Below are 19,904 nucleotides of genomic sequence, written 5' to 3'. Positions count from 1 at the left end.
TGAATAGTGTCAGTGCATATACAAGCACCACAGGACCCCAACCCTCTCGTGTATATCAAATCAATCCAACATCTTTAACATATGCCCAAGTATAAAAGCACAACGCCTTTGCTTCTGAATCCTACGTAGTTTTCTGGACTTGGGAAGCATTATATACTCATTTCACTCCAACCTGGTCTAAAACTGAACAGCGTCAGTGCATATACAAGCATCACAGGACCCCAACCCACTCGTGCAAATCAAACCAATTCAACATCTTTTATTATGTGTCTACGTAATAATACACGACGCTCTTGGATATTTTTCTAGTAGACTGGCCTTCTATACTCATTTCACTCCAACCTGGCCTAAAATTGATCAGCGTCAGTGCAAATACAAGCATCACAGGACCCCCACCCTCTCGTGCATATCAAAGCAACCAAAAATTTTTAAAATATGCCTACGTATTGATGCACAAAGACTCTACCATCACTCCTGCTTTGGTTTCTTGTCCATAAAAAACTAGCATCTTTCTCCTAACTAAATTCTTTCAGCGGATGGAACTCATATATCGAGGACCTTATTTTAACTGACATTTACAAACGATTATACTGTACACAGCTTACATGAGGGTTTCAGAACGAGGGGGTAGTACACGGGAGAGGGAGTACTTTGGGGGAAGTACATGGGGGGAGTACAAGGGGGAAGTACATGGGGGGAGTACAAGGGGGAAGTACATGGGGAAAGTACATTGGGGGAAGTACACTGGGGGAGTACATGGGGAAGTACATGGGGGAAGTACATCTGGGGATAAACACTGCATCGTACATTAACCCTTTCATTACCAAAGGACCGTCTGAGTTGAATAAAATCGCTTGGACGTAGCAAGAAAAAGGCAAGGAAAAAAATCCATAACACTAATTTTAGAGGCAATTATCACGACTCAAATATCATGTATATGTAACATGACTAAACCAAACTAAAAAGGAAAAAAATAATTACTCTTCGCCACTGCCAACCCTGCATGCAATTTCTTCCTCAAACACCAGCAGTGCATATCCCAGCATCACAGAATTGCTTACCCCTCCCTTCCTCCCCAATCTCACCCCCCACCACCACTTCGTAACTCCTCACCCCCTCCTCATCTCACCCTACCATCATCTCGTAGCTCCACACCCCCCACCACCTCCTAACTCCACACCCCTTCCTCATCTCCCCCCCCCAACCTCCTAACTCCACCCACCCCAATCTCACCCCCCACCTCCTAACTCCACCCACCCCAATCTCACCCCCCACCTCCTAACTCCACCCACCCCAATCACCCCCCCACAACCTCCTAACTCCACCCCCCCAATCTCACCCCCTACCTGCCCCCACCCTCATCTCACCCCCCCACGACCTCCTAACTCCACATCCCCCCAATCTTACCCCCATACCACTTCCTAACTGCCCCCACCCTCATCTCACCCTCCCACCACCTCCTAACTCCACACCCCCCAATCTCATCCCCCAACCACCTCTTAACTCCACACACCCCTGATCTCACCCACCCACCACCTCGTAATGCTCACCCCTCCTTATCTCATCCCCCCACCACCTCCTAACTCTTCACCCCCCTCCTCATCTCACCCTCCCACCACGCCGTGCATACCTCGAGATCCAACACCTTTGATGAAAAACTTAGTAGGAACGCTCCCCTCAGCCACACCTATTGGACTTTGCAGGTTCAGAAGCACGTTTTTCAAGTTCTAAAAAAAAAATAAAAGTAGTTGCCTTATTCTATCTGTTTATCTATCTACAGCCAGGGCCTTAATCCCGTAAGGGGTGGCCACAAATAAATCGCCTCCATGTCGCCCTGTCCCCTGCCATTTCGCTGCCCTCACCCCTACTTTACACCCCCACTCTCATATACCTCCATATTCCATCCCTCCATCTCATCCTCGTCAACCCTTCCCTCTCCCCCCTCCACCACACTCACGTACACTCCTATTTAGTCTCTCTTTCTCCATCCTCCCCCCCCTCCCCCCCAAAAAAAAAAAACATTTCAAAGTATTTCTCCAGACATTTTCTATTTAGGCCACCTATTACTGTATATGCAAAGAAGGTATACTGTATGTGCATTGGATAAAGCGGAATGAAGTGATGGTTGGGAATGAGACAGCCTGAATGAGCTGAACTGTACGAGTGGAAAAAGGCTTATGTCTGTGCACCATCACCAAAAAAAAAAAAACACCCTATCACATCTCTTCCTATTTCTCCCATCTTTCCTGTCACTTTTTATTACTCTTCTTTCCTTTACAGACGGCTTTACATTGAGTGACAAGCCTGACGGCTTCCTGTAGGCCAGGAAACCATTTACAAAGCTGGGTGGTAACCATACAACCAACCCATACGTGTTCCCTGCGTGGTTGGTGGAGGATTAGTGTCCTTCCCCGGAATACAATTAACTTAAGACAAACGGCCACCCCTTACGGGATTATGGCGTCCGGCAATAGATAGATAGTAATAATATAAAAAGGAAGAGACAGTTTTTAATGCATTTGTAAGAGCGGTCTTCTCTTAGCTATCAAAAATTGCCTAGTAGCAGCAGGGAATAAAATACGATAATAAAAATAGTAGTAGTAGTAGTAGTAGCAGTACTAGTAGTAGTAGTAATAATAATGATAATAATAATAATTAATAATAATAATAATAATAAAATAATAATAATAATAATAATAATAATAATAATGAAAATACATAGCATTATTATTATCATTATTATTAATATTATATTATTATTATTATTACTAGTAGTAGTAGCAGTAGAATAACAATAATAAAAATAATAATAATAATAACAAATAATAATAATAATAATAATAATAATAATAATAATAATAACAACAACAAAGTACACTAGGTAAAAAAAACGTAAATTAAAGAAAATGAAACAAAAAAATAGTGGCAGCTGGAGTCTCCCAAGTCTCTCTCTCTCTCTCTCTCTCTCGACCCTTTCACACCGACTAGCAAGCGTGTTGAACCGGTACACAATAAATATTTGGTGTACAAGCAACAAGGGCTTTCAGACGGAGCATTAATTAACAGAGAAATACAAACACGTCCGCAGAAAAGTGCAAAAAAGAGTTCGTCTGCAACACCTTCCACTTTGCGATTTATCCAGTCCGTTCTTCTGGTATATCATCATCAGCATCAACATCGTCATCAATTTGGCTTTCGCTGCCTTGGATGGACTTACACACACACACACACACACACACACACAATATTTGATGAAGCTGTGAAGAAGTGCTGAATATAACGCTCGTTCACACACACACACACACACACACACGATATCTGATGATGGTGTGAAGCGCAGAATATAACGTCAGATCACACACACACACACACACACACACACACACACACACACACACACACACACACATTTTGATGATGAAGCTGCGAAGATGTGCAGAATATAACGCTACTTTTCTCTCTCTCTCTAACACACACACACACACACACACACACACGATAACAATGATGCAGTACACACTATAACTTTTTTCCCACCCCATCTGCCTCATCCCTGACCTCTCCATGCACCATCCTACCTTCTTCGATTCCGTGACCTCATATTTTTTCCTACCATCATATGATTCTCTTCAGTTTCGGGGAGGCATTCCAGGGATGAGGGAAGAAACAGCATCTATCTATCTATCTATTGCAAGACGCCTTAATCTCGTAAGGGGTGGCCACTAACAAATCGCCTCCATGTCGCCCTGTCCCCTGCCATTTCACTGCCCTGCTCCCAGCTCACACATCCCTCTCTCATATCCCTCTCCACTCCATCTTATCCTTGAACACATCCCTCCCATATCCCTCTCCACTCCATCCCTCCATCTTATCCTTGAACACATCCCTCCCATATCCCTCTCCACTCCATCCCTCCATCTCATCCTTGGCCTCCCCCTCCCCTTTAATACTTTTTACAGCATGATAGTTTTATTTATATTCTTACTAACGCCAAATTATCTTACTTAGCACAAAGACCCCATATACTGAAAGGCTGACAAGATCTCCGCCATGTCTTTCAGTGCGATCAAGTATTTCATAAGATCTCATTCTGATGCCCATGTATATATTAATAAAGGGGGGACTGTATTAGGGGAGAGTTAGACGCAATCTCCATAAAGACATTCACTAAGATGACTTTTTTCTCTCTGCTAACCACACACACACACACACACACACACACACACACACACACACACACACACACACACACATACACACTCACTCACGATATCTGATGATGAAGCTGTGAAGTGCAGAATATACCGCTAGTTCACACACACACACACACACACACACACACACACACACACACACACACACACTATTTTCAGTTTAGCGAAAGGGGTGAGAATCTCCAGTGATCCGGTCAGTACCATTCAATATCTTACTACTACTACTACTACTACTGTTTATAATATTCAGCCTAAGACTCACTCCTCTCTTAATCCTTCAACTAATGTAACTTCGAAGTCTATACAACCCTTTCACTGACAGTTATTCCATTCCAATTACTCCTTGTCAATTATACACATCTCACACACACACACACACACACACACACACACACACACACACACACACACACACAAAGTGAAATAATTACTCATATTACTTTTTAACATCATAAAGGCTAGAATATTTTCCTTAATAAATTCATCTGGTCTTAAACACACTATAGTCGCGGCGCACGACTCTGAGGTTGTCATTATCGTACCCTGGCAACCTACCATTCAAACGTGCGTCCGATTTCGTATCATATTATACACGAAATCATATTATTATGCACGAACATATTATACACGGATATATTATACACAAACATATTATACACGAATCACATGCGTCTCATATTAAACACGAAATCAGACGCACTTTTGAACGGTAGGTTGCCAGGGCACGATAACAACAACCATAGAGTCGTGCGCCGTGACTGTAGTAAATAGCATCACACTAATAACCTACCCAGTCACATAATTACTCACATGACTTTTTAACTTTCCAAATGCTAGAATATTTCCCTCGATAAATTCATTTGGCCTTAAACACACTAGTAAATATATAGCATCACACAAAAAATCTACCCAGTCCAATAATTACTCATTTTTAAATTTCCAAATGCTACAATATTTCCCTCCATAAATTCAATTGGTCTTGAACAAAACACACGAGTAAAACGAGCAGCAAAATGGGAAAAAAAAAATATATAAATATGGCTATAAACTCGAAAAATCTAGCCAGTCAAATAATCCCTCATATTACTTTTTAACTTGATAAAGGTTAGGTTATTTCCCTTAAGACATTCATTTGGTCTTTAAACACACGAGTAAATACATAGGACCAAGAGGGCAAAAAATGGGTGAAAACTCGTACTAAATAAAAACACCCTCAGTCTCTCAACACACTTTCTTATTTGACTTAATATCGCTCCGAATCTAAAGCCTCCAGTCGGCGAAAAGGCTGAATGTGATTTTATTTAAGTCCTGGATGCAAGGCGAGTGAAAAGGTGGGGAGGGCAGGCAGCTGGGGTGGCAAAGATTATGTGTACTTGGTCAATGTTTTAAGGTGGGGGTGAGGGTGGGGATGGGGGAAGAGGGGGTGAGAGGAAGAGGGGGGAAAGGAGGGAAAGGGGGAACGAGAGAGGGAGGGAAGGAGAGGGGAGAGGAGTGAAAGAGAAAGAGTGGCAGTGTGTGAGAGAGAGGAAGAGGAGGAGAGTGTGAGAAGAAGAGGGGTAGGAGAAAATGTGAAGAGGAAAAGAGGAAGCAGGGCATGAGAGAGGAAGAAGAAGGGAAGGAAGGGAGAGAGAGAGAGAGAGAGAGAGAGAGAGAGAGAGAGAGAGAGAGAGAGAGAGAGAGAGAGAGAGAGAGAGAGAGAGAGAGAGGAAGAGGAAGACAGGGGGAAGTCAGTGTGAAGAGAAAGAGAGCAAGGGAAGGAGAGGGTGGGAAGGAGAAAAGGCAAGGGTGTAGGGCATAGAGGTAGGAACAGGGGGTGTAGGGTAAGGAGAGGGGGTGGTAGGGAGAGAGCGAGGTTAAAGAGTAAAATGATGGGGAGGATGGGGGTGAGAGGTTTTAGCGAGAGGGAAGTGAGACAGGAAGGAGTATGAGAAGATGGGCAAGTGAAGGAAGAGGAAGAACGAAATACAGAGGGAAAGGTATGAGGAAGAGAAAGGGGGAGGGGTGTGAGGGAGCGGCTGACCGTAAGCAAAAGGAAGAGGGAGACAGAGATAGAGGGACAGAGAGGGGGGGAGAGAAAGGGTATGGGAGAAGGAGAGGGAGGGGGAGTGGGAGGGGAGACGGAGGGAGAGGGAAAGCAAAGGTGACGGAGAAAAAGGGGGTGTGGGGGGAGAGAGAGAGAGAGAGAGAGAGAGAGGACCATGTTAGTGCAAGGAAAACATCGATAAACAGAAGCCAGAATTATCTTTCAAAGGACACACGAGGCCTAAAGAAAGAAACAAAGGCTGAACACAAACACCAACAAACATCTTAAAACCAACTCAAGAATCCTCATGAGACCAAATTAGACAACACAATGACACAGCCGACTCGAGGGCATGATTTCAACGCCTCATCATCGTCTTCCACCTCCTTTGGACTTCCTAAACGGGCGGAAATTTATAAGTACATCTTCAGCTGATCTGTTGGGATTAACACAGAGAAATCCTCCTTCCCTCGCAATGGCTCTTGTCGACATGAAAAACGGGGGAATAACTGCACTAGAGGCACGAAAAAATCTATCTATCTATCTATTGCCAGACGCCATAATCCCGTAAGGGTTGGCCATTTGACTCTGAGTTATTTATTTTACGGGGTGGGGCACTAACCCTCCACCAGCCCACTTGTTGACACGTAGGGAGCACGTATGGTTTGGTTATATGGTTACTACCTAGCGTTATAAATGGTTTCTTGGCTTACAGGAAACCATTTGGCTTGTCACTCAATGTAATGCCACCTGTAACGGAAAGAAAAGCAATAAAAAGTGTCAGGAATGATGGGAGAAATAGGAAGAGAGGAGAGCAGGCACAGAAAAAGAATGCTAAAGGCTAAGGAAGAAGTAGGCAGCACTACATCAAGTGAGTGGATGATGGCCGCCACCACCCACGAAAAAAGGAACCTGATAATTGCACAAACACTAAAGAAATATGGCAGAAATTATTAAGCAAAAATTGTACATCATTCAGAATTTAGTGTTCATGATTTTGCTGGTTGTTAGAAGGAAGATTACTGAAAATTTAAGATAAACTGCAATTACTTGAACTTAAACTGCTACCGACTATAAGGATGAACGAAGGAAATAAGACAGAGACACTGGGAAAAACTGCACGTCACTCTGAAATAAACTGCGAGTGATTCTGCTTACGTGGAAAAGAGAGACAGCAGGAAATATACACACAATTACAAATCGCAAAAAAATAAACTGCTACCGAGAGAGAGAGAGAGAGAGAGAGAGAGAGAGAGAGAGAGAGAGAGAGAGAGAGAGAGAGAGAGAGAGAGAGAGAGAGAGTACAGAAATGAAAACTTACAGACCGCTCAAATCTAAACTGCTACTAGTTTCCCTTTACGAGAGACACTGTGGGATATATATATGGAAATTCTGAGAGGACCCTATGCGGAAAAAAACTGCTATTGGTTTTACACATAATGAGAAACTGCATTAGAAAAAGCATAAGAAGTGGTAGGTGGTGGCGACCATCATCCACTCACTTGATGTTGTGCTGTCTACTTCTTCCTTCATTTTATCATTCTTTTTCTGTCTGCCCTCCTCTCTTCCCATTTCTCCCGTCTTTCCTGTCACTTTTTATCGCTCTTTTTTCTTTTTCAGGTGGATTTACACTGAGTGACAATCAAAATGGTTTCCTGTAGGCCGGGAAACCATTTACAACGCTGGGTGGTCACCATATAACCAACCCATACGTGTTCCCTACGTGTCAACAAGGGGGTTGGCGGAGGGTTAGTGCCCCCGTAAAACAACTAACTCAGGCAAACGGTCACCCCTTACGGGATTATGGCGTCTGGCTATTGATGGACAGAGATAAGAAGCGCTGCACAGCCATTGGAAATAAAGTGTTGTGCACAGATTCAGAAGCGAGAGGGGAAGAGGGAGAAGAGGAGGATAAAAGAAGGGAAAGGGCAGGGAAGAACAATGATGGAAAGAGGGGAGAAGTGAGAAACTGAGGGAGTGAGGAGGGTGAGAAGAGATGAAGAAGGAGGAGGAAGAGAAGAGAGAACAGAAGCGAGAGAGGAAGAGTGATGAGGATAAAAGAAGGGAAAGAGCAGGGAGGAACAATGATGGAAAGAGGTGAGGAGTGAGAAACTGATGAGGGAGTGAGGAGGGTGAGAAGGGATGGAGACTCAGAGGGAAGAAAGATAGTATTGACGAAAAGAAACAATGAACAGAGAAGGAACAACGGAGAACAGAGAAGGAACAATGGTGAACAGAGGAGGAACAATGCTGGAGGGAGGAGACGAGATAAAGCTAGGAATTCTGTGACCCTCCTGCGAGTTATAATTCGAGATGTTTTTCGCAGTGATAAGAAGAGGTGGAGAATGAGGAAGGGGGATTAAAAAAAAAAAAAAAGGATGCAGTATGGAGAGAGAGAGAGAGAGAGAGAGAGAGAGAGAGAGAGAGAGAGAGAGAGAGAGAGAGAGGTTTGTGTGTGTGTGTGTGTGTGTGTGTGTGTGAATACCCCTTCTCTCTGCCAAAACCAACAAATCTTTTCCCTCCATCCTCTCATCAATTTTCATCACAGTAAGACAAGGTAATTAATGTCTGCCTGAAGCTGTAGGTCGTTCACTTTAACTTGGCCCAGAATTTCGTCCTTCTGCAGCTCATTTCACGTATCGCAGTGACTGAAAAACACAATACTAAGGCTCTACATCCTTTCCACAGCACTTCTTCCTGACTAGCATTATACTCGTGTTAATCTTTTGTTTTAGCTAAGTATACAAGATGGTGATATGACAGTTTTAGGCCAAGTTAGAGTGGACAGAGTGTATTAAGTTGCAAGGAAGAGGATATTCTTAGGTTCAAACGTACAGAAATGACTATGATTAGAGTGATGTGTAGTGCGTCCTTGAATGCGAGGCCTGGGGAGCGGGGGAGGGGCTAGGATTACGAGTGAAGAGTTGAGAGGAAAGATGGGACTGGAGTGTACTGGTGTTATGATGAGATTTGGGCATGTGGAGAGGATGGAGGATGACAATTGGGTTATAAAGGTGAGAAGTGTGAATGTCGGCAGACCGAAAAAAGACTTCTGACGAGTTCATAGTGTGTGACCTCTGGAATAAGGGACTGGACTGAGAGGCTGCCAGAGATCAAGCAGCATGGACAGCCGCCATTAGGTGACCAAGGCCGACGCATGCAAGTAAGCTGCAGCCTTTATAAATGATACGGTAAGAAGTGCTCATTTACCCCTAGCTGAGAGTAGAGTACCAACACACAGCAACGTGATACATCGTAATGCAGACTGCAGAGATCAATTTAACTGATAGTGTTCCCCTATATGGTCACGCAGCTGTCTTTGTCTGCCTGTGGATAATATGTTGTAAAGCAGACCGCAGAGATGAAATTTAACTCATGCCACTCTGCTATAAGATCAGGCAGCTGCATATGTCTGACTGTGGATAGTTTCAGATACCTACAATCCCCTACCCACACCTCACAACGAGCTCACTCACAGCACACCGTGATAATGTGTTGTATGGCAGACGGTAGAGATGAAATTTAACTCATGCCACTCCGCTATAAGATTAGGCAGCTGCATATGTCTGACTGTGGATCGCTTCAGGTACCCACAGTTCCCTTCCCAAATCTCACCACGAGCCCACTCACAGCAAACCGTGATAATGTGTTATATGGCAGACCGTTGACGTGAAATACTGATGCCATTCCTCCATACGATCAGGCAGCTGCATATGTCTGACTGTGGATCGCTTCAGGTACCCACAATTCCCTACCCACACCTCACCACGAGCTCACTCAAGGCACACCACACCGTAGAGATGAATTTAACTGATGCTTTTCCGCTATCCTATCACGCAGCCGTCTGTGGATAATCAAGTTACAAGTGGCCATTTACCCCACACTAAGAGCCGAGTCACAACACGCCGTACCGTGACGCGCCGTGATGCACCGACCGTGAAGAGGAACTTAACGCGGAGAAATGGTTGGCTATTACCCCCACGACTCTCATATCTTCCCCTCACACCTGCACGACGCACCTTGAGCCAGTGTGAAATTACCTTACACACTTCTTACACACTTCTCAAGACTTGCTGTTTCTCCCCCATATGGTGCGATGCCTTCACGTGGTGGCACTGATATCACTATTTCCTCTCTCCTTATATCCATCATTTCAACCCACATTCTCTTCTCCCCACTCCCCTTCCATCTTTCTCCTTTCTCTTCCACACACACACACACACACACACACACACACACACACACACATACACAAAACTTCACAGCCCGTAAAAAAAAAACTCATTCTGCAGATGAAGGCATTGGGAGGCCGTAAAAACAGAAAAAAAAAAAAAAAAAAAAAAAAAAATGGAGGTACAATCACTTAAAAAAAAAAAAAAAAAAAAAAAAAATAATTAATAAAAAAATACGTTACCCCTGGAGCGATGAATTCTGAAAAAAAAAAAAAAAAAAAAAAAAAATGCAAAAGTCAAACCGCGTTCATTTGGTACCGGTTAAAGTTCAGAATCCTTGGTCTCCGTGTCATATTGTACCATACCACAAGGGAAACGATTTATTTATTTATTTTTTTTAGTGCGTGTACACTCACACCAAAAAGTATCGGAGCACACTTGACGCGAAGCAATTTAAGACACCGGACGATGGCTGCTGGAAATTAAACAGCGATTATTTCCCCCATGCTGATAAACTTGCTCTCTGAAGGATGCTGTACATGGCTTGTTTCTGACCCTTTCCAGCCCGTAATGTCACTGTATGTAAGGCAAACTGATCAGGGGTAAATCACACCGAGAATTCATGAGCTACAATGATCTTCTCCAATATCATCGTACCCTATACCTGCGCGATACCTTTTGGGGTGACTGTACATGTTCTAGCGAGGAGTGTGTGAGTGAGGTGGAGGGGCGAGGTGGAGGCTGTGATGGAATATGAAGTGGAGAGTATGTGAGAGCGAGGTGTAAGTTTGGGGATGGAGTGAGAGACTACAAGTGTGAGTGAGTGAGGTGGAGGGGTAGAGACCGAGGATGAGATGGAGGAATGGAGAGGTATGTCAGATGGGGGGGGGGGGATGTAAGTTTGGGGACGGGCAGCGAAATGGCAGGGGACAGGGCTACATGGAGGCGATTTGTTTGTGACCACCATTTATGGGATTAAGGCGTCTGGCAAAAGATAGATAAAAAGAAAAAAATAGTTTATAATGAACTGCCATCTCTCCATTCTGAATGCCGAGTTATAACGATATACTAACACTAGAATATGGTGCTAGTCACGAAGAAGTGCTACGTAAAGGATGTAGCGCCATAGCACGGTCTTTTTCTGTCATATAAGGACGAAAATCTGGGCCAAGTTAGGGTGAAATGAGAAGATAATGCTACGACTCTATATCCTGTCCACAGCACTTCCTCGTGACTAGCAACATCTTCTAGTGTTAATCTACTACGACTCAGCATTCAAGAGAGAGAGAGAATGCTACGACTCTACATCCTTTCCACAGCACTTCTTCGTACTCTACATCCTTTCCACAGCACTTCTTCGTGACTAGCAACATCTTCTAGTGTTAATCTACAACCACTCAATATTCAAGATGGAGAGATGGCAGTTTTGGGCCAAGTTACTGTAAAAGGAATATAGTTAAAGACAAACTGACACAACTTCCGCCCTAATACCCCACAATATTAACTTCCCTCGCCGTAACGTAGGTCATTTGGCGACTGAAAGACCGACAGGGGCTTTAAACAGGTCGTAAAAGCAACAATTTGGTGGTTTATTCTGTGGCGGGAAGGGGGGAAGTAGAGTTCAGAGTGCTGCTTCTGTGGACGTGGCGAAAGAGAGAGAGAGAGAGACAGAGTGTGTTTTGTCTATCACACATGGTTTGCTAATTCTCTCTCTCTCTCTCTCCTCTCTCACTGGTCTGTTTTACGCTATTTTTTTTCTCTCTCTCTGGTCTGTCTTTCGGTATTAACATCTGCTATTTTCCTCCTCCTCCTCCTCCTCTCTCTCTCAGTAATCTCTGGTCTTAACATTACCTGTCTGTTTCTCTCCATAACACTTACAGTCTCCCTTAGTCTGCCATTATTCTGTGTCTGTCTGTCTCTCTTACCTGTCGTCCTTCCGTCAATCACACTTGGGTCTTCGTATGTTGTTCTCTCTCTCTCTCTCTCTCTCTCTCCCAAAATTCGCTCTTCCATATCTCCATTTTATTTATTTTTTCACCACAGAAGTGATAGTGTAAAGACAGAAATGGCTGAGAGATAGAGAAAGCAGAATGGTAGAGGACGATACTGATGATGCAGTGAGAGAAAGAAAGAGAGGTGAGAGAGAGATGCAGCAGAATGAGAAACGTAGATTAGCACTGGAGAGATATGCATAAAAGAGTGGTAGATAACAGAGGATGAGAGACTGACAAGGAGTGTATGTGAGTGAGGTGGAGGCCGAGGATGAGATGGAGGGATGGGGTTGAGAGGTATATGAGAGAGGGAGGTGTGAACTGGGAGCAGGGCAGTGAAATGGTGAGGGACAGGGCGACGTGGAGGCGATTTGTTTGTGGCCACCCCGTACGGGATTGAGGCGTCTGGCAATAGATAGATAGAGAGATAGATAATAGATATACATACACGAAAGTTAAAGAGAAGATGAAAAAAAAAGAAGATGAGGCGCCATACTCTGGGTGTTCAGGGATGATCACCGAAGAGGATGACAAGCGGCTGCTGCAGAGTACGCCAAGAGGACCCGTACTCTTGGATGCTCACAGACTACAAGCCAAGAGTACAGGGCGTGGTGGTCAAGCGAGAACCCTTCCACCTCGCCCCCTAGCTCGTCCTTGAAGCCTTGAGGACCAGAGGGAGAGGGCCTACGCGTGGTGGCCCTGAGAGGAGTTGGGTGTCTCCCCCTAGCTCGTCCTTGAAGCCTTGAGAACCAGTAGGCCTACGCGTGGTGGCCCTGAGAGGAGTTGGGTGTCTCCCCCTAGCTCGTCCTTGAAGCCTTGAGGAGCAGAGGGAGAGGGCCTACGCGTGGTGGCCCTGAGAGGAGCTGGGTGTCTCCCTCTAGCTCGTCCTTGAAGCCTTGAGGACCAGAGGGAGAGGGCCTTCACGTGGTGGCCCTGAGAGGAGTTGGGTGAGCTGTGACTGTGGGGAGAGAGTCCTGGCGCTCACAGTTCCGGCTCCTCCTCTCCACCCAGTTCCCAGATGTACAGCAGCATATTAATGACGTGAAAGACCAGGAAAATCCAGCATAGTTTCTTTAATGTCTTCCTTATCCAGGGCCAGGCGGTGTCCTCTTCTCCCTTTCCCTTCTTGTCGTCGTCGTCCCTCTCTGTCTTTCTCTCCGACTGTTCCTCACCTTCCACTGCCCGCCTTTGACGCACCTGGTCGCCCATCCCTGTACTGTCGTGAACAACCGGCAGGAACCCCCCGGGGGAGGCAGTGACAGCGGGACTCGGGGCCAGATCCCCGAGGGTCGGCGTCGGGTAGGGTGGTGAGAGGGTGTGGCAGGGGGTGTGTGGCGTCAGCGGTGCTGGGTCGGCAGGGGTGGAGGGCATGTCCTTAAGCGACGGGGTTGGGTAGGGTGAGGTATCCACAGGCGGTGGGGGGGCCTGGCAAGGCGTTGGAACCATGCTGCAGGGGGTTTGTGGCCCCAGGGCAGGAGTGCAGGGCTGTCTAGAGGGCGGGGTGAGGGATGGTGCCAGGTTATCGGAAAATATCTCGATGCTTCTGGGCGCACACGGCACACTGCCAGCCTCGCCAATCGTCACTCCCTGGTGAGGCACATACAGGTCCCTCTCCAAGGTCTCGCCCTCATTCCTGAGAGGGTTCTCACCCTCTTTCGGGTGGATCTCGTCCCTTAGGGACTCGACCTCGCCCGATGGGTGGATCTCGTCCCTTAGGGACTCGACCTCGCCCGATGGGTGGATCTCGTCCCTTAGGGACTCGACCTCGCCCGATGGGTGGATCTCGTCCCTTCGGGACTCGACCTCGCCCGATGGGTGGATCTCGTCCCTTCGGGACTCGACCTCGCCCGATGGGTGGATCTCGTCCCTTAGGGACTCGACCTCGCCCGATGGGTGGATCTCGTCTCTTAGGGACTCGACCTCGCCCGATGGGTGGATCTCGTCCCTTAGGGACTCGACCTCGCCCGATGGGTGGATCTCGTCCCTTAGGGACTCGCCCTCGCCCGATGGGTGGATCTCGTCCCTTCGGGACTCGACCTCGACCGACGGGTGGGTCTCGACCCCATCCTAGGGCTTCCCATCACGGTGGTCGGTGTTGGCGTGGGAGTCGGTGCACTGGAGAGGCTGCCCAGGGTCCTGCTGGCGCCCTCCCTCCTCCTCCTCCTCCCCCTCACCCCCTCGGGAGCAGCAGCACAGCCGCTTCAGGAGGCGCCAGAGGCGGCGCCACCAGCGGGCCAGCCGCCCCCGCCACCCCTTCTCTGGTTCTGAATTCATTGTGATTTTTGGGAAATTTAAGAAATGTAATGTTGGAGATGAAGATGAGAATGAGTTTTTTCTTGTATATGACCTGTTTTTGTGGGTGAATGAGGATGGTGTGTGTGTGTGTGTGTGTGTGTGTGTGTGTGTGTGTGTGTGTGTGTGTGTGTGTGTGTGTGTGTGTGTGTGTGTGTGTGTGTGTGTGACGATAATCCTTGTGTCTGACCAAAAAGAAAATGGCATAAGTATGTTAAGAGGGATTTTGACAGGAAAAGGTTGCCCAGAAAAAAAAAAAAAGGCGAAGGATACGACATGACGACGTGAACTGCAGGGTGAAGTTATCCATCTCTGGCAGCCCACCATCCTCCTTTTGAAGAATAGGGATAGAAAGAGAGACGGGAAGAGGAGCCACCAAGTTAGGAGAGAGAGAGAGGACGAACGCGGAGGAAGAGGGAAATAAATCCTAGAGGGGTAGACCGAGATGGTTTTGGTAAATAGAGAGGATGGAGGATGACAACTGGGTATGGAGGGTGAGGGTAGAGTTGAAAGGCAGGTTGGAACTGGAGTGTATTGGTGTTGTGATGAGGAGGGGTAGACTGAGATAGTTTGGGTAAATTGAAGGGATGGAGGATGACAATTAGATGTGGAGGGTGAGGGTAGAGCTGAGAGGTAGGATAGGACTGGAGTGTATTGGTGTTGTGATGAGGAGGGGTAGACTGAGATAGTCTGTGCATGTAGAGAGGACGGGAGATGACAATTGGGTGTGGAGGGTGAGAAGTGTGAACGTCGAGGGTACGTTTTGCGAGAGGCAGACCGAAAAAAAGACTTGGGACGAGTTCATAGTGTGAGAGAGATAAATAGCAAGGCTGCCAGAGATCGAGCAGCGTGGATTGCCGACGTAAGGTGATCAAGGCCGATGCATGCAAGCTTGTTCGAGCGTTTATAAACTATACGAAGATCATCATCATCATCATCACCAATCATCATAACCATCACTAATCAACATCATCAATCACCAATCATCATCCACATCTCTTCCCACGTAAGGATGGGGTGATGTAGAGGGAAAAGAGGGATCTGAAAGGTGATGATGATGGTGATGGAGATGATGATGATGATGATGGTGATGGAGATGATGATAATGATAATGATGGTGATGGAGATGATGATGACGATGATAATGATGGTGATGATGATGACGATGATAATGATAGTGATGATTATGATGACTACTGCTTCACTCCCCTCTCTCGTTTGCTTTTCCCTGACAAAAATAACGACAAAGAGGAAGGAAAGATAAATTTCTGGTTAAATAAAGACGAAAATGATGAAGATAAAATGGAGGAAGAGTAGAAAAATGGAGTTTAAGAAGGAAAGATGTAGGAACGAAAAACTATGACAGAAAAACGAGGTAAGAAAAAGTAGTAGTAGTAGTAGTAGTAGTAGTAGTAGTAGTAGTAGAAATAGTAGTAGTTGCAGCATAATTGTGGTGGTGGTGGTGGTGGTGGTAGTAGTGGTAGTAGTAGTAGTAGTAGTAGTAGTAGTAGTAGTAGTAGTTGCAGCATAATTGTGGTGGTGGTGGTAGTAGTAGTAGTAGTAGTAGTAGAAGCACTTGTAGTATTGGTGGTGGTAGTCGTAGTAATGGCAGTAGTGGTGGTAGTAGTAGTGGTAGCAGTAGTAGTAGAGTAGTAGTAACAGTACAGTTGTGGTAGCAGTAGTTGTAGTACTGGGGGTAGTAGTCGTAGTAATGGCAGTACTAGTGGTAGTAGCAGTAGTAGTTGTAGCAATGGTGGTGGTAGTAATAGTCATAGTAGGCTAAAGGTGGTAGTGGTAGTAGTCGAAGTAATGGGGGTAGTAGTAGTAGTAGTGGGGGTAGTAGTAGTATAGTAATGGGGGTAGTAGTAGTAGTAGTCATAGTAATGGTGGCCGGAAAGTAGTATAGTAGTGGTAGTAGTAGTCATGATGTTGGCAGTAGTAGTGGTATAGTGGTAGTAATGGTAACAGTAGTGGTCGTGGTGGTAGATGTAGTGGTGATAGTATAAGTAACAGTAGTAGTAGAGGTTGTAGTAGTGATACTAAAAGTAGTAGTAGTAGTAGTTGTAGTAGTCGTCGTAGCAGTAGTAGTAGTCATAGCAGTAGTAGTAGTAGTGGTAACATAATCTGACAAGGGCCCTAGATGTGAACTGTACACCCTGAATGGAGCAGATGCGGCGTCCACTCGGGAGATAAACCTTCTCAAAACCTCCTCATTTTTCCCGGCGTGTTGTCTGCTTAGGTGTAGTTGTAGGCGTAGTCTGCTTGGGTCTGCTCAGCGCGACAGACAGAAGCAAATCTACAATACGAGAGAGAGAGAGAGAGAGAGAGAGAGAGAGAGAGAGAGAATAAACAGTACTCACATATAACCGGATAAATGGTGTACCACTTACCTGTAAAAAAAACAAAACAAAGAATTAGATGAATGATTCGTGTATTATGAACAATTACACACACACACACACACACACACACACACACACACACACACACACACACACACACACACACACAAACACTAGCATACTCTTTTCGTACATATCAACGCGGGAAAGCAGTAAACACACACACACACACACACACACACACACACACACACTCTCTCTCTCTCTCTCTCTCTCTTTCTCTGCCAATATGGAAAAAAGTACTGGTTTCGTGGTAATCATCGTTTTAGGTATTTTTCTCATTGTAGGCTAGGTGAAGGGAAGAGAGAAGGGGAATGCAAGGAAGAGGGAAGACAGAAGGGGGAAAGGAAGGAAGAGGAGAAGCAGGGAGGGAAGGAGGAGGGAAGAGAGAAGGGGAAAGGAAGGAAGAGAAGGAGAGAGGGAAGGAGGAGGGAAGACAGAAGGGGAAAGGAAGGAAGGAGGAGATGGAGAGAGGGAAGGATGAGGGACGAGAGAAGGAAGGAAGGAAGGGGAAAGAAAGAAGGAGGAAAGGAAGGGGAAAGAAAGAAGGAGGGAAGGAAGAGGGAAGAGGGAAGGAAGAGGAAAGAAAGAGGGAGGGAAGGACGAGGGAAGAGAGAAAGGGGAAGGAAGGAAGGGTAAAGTGAGAAGAGGGGGAGGGACCACAGAAGGGGGAAGGAAGAGGGAAGAGAGAAAGGGGAGGGGGGGAAGAGGAAATAGGGAAGGGAAGGAAGAGGAAAGAGAGAAAGGGGAGGGAGGCAGGGAAGAGGGAAAAGGGGAGGGAAGGAAGAGGAGAGAGAGAAAGGGGGAGGGACAGTGGAGGAAAGAGAGAAAGGGGAAGGAAGGAAGGGTAAAGAGAGAAGGAAGGGATGGAAGGAAGAGGGAAGGAAGGAAGGGTAAAGAGAGGAGGGACGGAAGAGAAGGGGGGAGGGAAGAAGGAGGGAAGAGAAGGGAAAAGGAAGATCGAAGAGAGAAAGGGGAAGGAAGAGGAAAGAGAAGGGGAGGAGGGAAGGAAGAGGAAAGAGAGAAAGGAGGGAGGGACGGAAGAGGAAAGAAAGGGGAAGAGAAAGACGAGGAAAGACAGAAGGGGGAAGGAAGGAAGGGTAAAGAGAGAAGAGGAGGAGGGGACGAAGGGTAAGGAGAGAAAGGAAGAAGGGACGGATGAAGAGGGAAGAGGAGAAGGGGGGAAGAATGAAAGAGGGAACAGAGAAGAGTAAAGGAAGGAAGAGGAAAGAAAGAGGAAGAAAGAAAGAAGAGGAGGGAAGGAAGAGGGAAGAGAGAAGGGGGAGGTGAGGCAACAGGGAAGTGGCATCGTGAGAACCCAGATCAATTTGTGTTCGTCCACGTCACCAGGTAACGCTTCCCCTCACCTCAAAATTGGATTGTGTGGAGGTGGAATTTAGACGGATGAGTGCTGCGTTTCTCCCATCAAGACCATCATGTTTTTGCCGTCCAATCCACCTACACATGGACTGACACACACACACACACACACACACACACACACACACACACACACACACACACACAGATTTCAAGCAGTACATTCATAAATATTAAACACAATACATAGCGTACTCAATCACACACACACACACACTCCCCACCTTGTTCCCCGGGTAATAACTTGATGAGGGGTGTGGTGGCTGGTGATTGTCTGGAACGCAGGTAAGATGGGTGTCAAAAACATGGCTCCCTACCTGAAGAGAGGGGATGGTTTGGTGGTAATGATCTCACTCTTTTTCCTGTTTCTTTCCCTTGTCAAACAGGAAAAAGGATGATCTGTTAATGGTAGTTTTCCCAAATTTCTTTCCCATGTCATCCTACCTTACTTTTGTGTGTGTGTGTGTGTGTGTGTGTGTGTGTGTGTGTGTGTGTGTGTGTGTGTGTGTGTGTGTGTGTGTGTGTGTGTGTGTGTGTGTGTGTGTGTGTGTGTGTGTGTGTGTGTGTGTGTGTGTGTGTGTGTCTATAAATGTATCTTATTTATCTTTTTAAATTCTTAGTTCAATCTGGCTTTTTCTTTGACCTTTTCTCTTTTATTTCTGTGACTAAAGGCATGAAGGGTGTAGGAGAAAGCATGAAGGGTGTAAGGGCATGAAGGGTGTAGGAGAAAGCATGAAGGGTGTAAGGGCATGAAAGGTGTAAGAGAAAGCATGAAGTGTGTAGGAGAAAGCATGAAGGGTGTAGGAGAAGCATGAAGGGTGTAGGAGAAAGCATGAAGGGTGTAGGAGAAAGCATGAAGGGTGTAGGAGAAAGCATGAAGGGTGTAGGAGAAAGCATGAAGGGTGCAGGAGAATGCATGAAGGTGTAAAGGCATGAAGGGTGTGGGAGAATGCATGAAGGTGTAAAGGCATGAAGGGTGTAGGCGAAAGGATGGAGGGTGTAAGAGCATGAACTGTATAGGAGAAAGCATGAAGGGTGGAGGAGAAAGCATGAAGGGTGTCGGAGAAGGCATGAAGGGTGTAGGAGAAAGCATGAAGGGTGTAGGAGAAGGCATGAAGGGTGTAGGAGAAAGCATGAAGGGTGTAGGAGAAAGCATGAAGGGTGTAGGAGAAGCATGAAGGGTGTAGGAGAAGCATGAAGGGTGTAGGAGAAAGCATGAAGGGTGTAAGGGCATGAAGGGTGTAAGAGGAAGCATGAAGGGTGTAAGAGGAAGCATGAAGGGTGTAAGGGCATGAAAGGTGTAAGAGAAAGCATGAAGTGTGTAGGAGAAAGCATGAAGGGTGTAAGGGCATGAAAGGTGTAAGAGAAAGCATGAAGTGTGTAGGAGAAAGCATGAAGGGTGTAAGGGCAAGAAGGGTGTAGGAGAAAGC

The 19,904-nt window shown here is 46.1% G+C and overlaps 1 protein-coding gene across 1 annotated transcript in view; it reads right to left on the bottom strand.

Annotated features, from left to right (window-relative positions):
• Nucleotides 1-19,904, bottom strand: part of LOC145397198 (uncharacterized) — an 87,905-nt gene that overhangs the window by 23,465 nt on the left and 44,536 nt on the right. The gene's annotated exons all lie outside the window — the stretch shown is intronic.

The sequence above is a fragment of the Coenobita brevimanus genome, chromosome 40 (assembly GCF_032717465.1).
Source record: "Coenobita brevimanus isolate Jiangsu-jjx chromosome 40, ASM3271746v2, whole genome shotgun sequence".
In the NCBI taxonomy this organism is placed as follows: domain Eukaryota; kingdom Metazoa; phylum Arthropoda; class Malacostraca; order Decapoda; family Coenobitidae; genus Coenobita; species Coenobita brevimanus.
The sequence above is the reverse complement of the archived record's forward strand: the minus strand, read 5'-3'. Positions and strand labels throughout refer to the sequence as shown.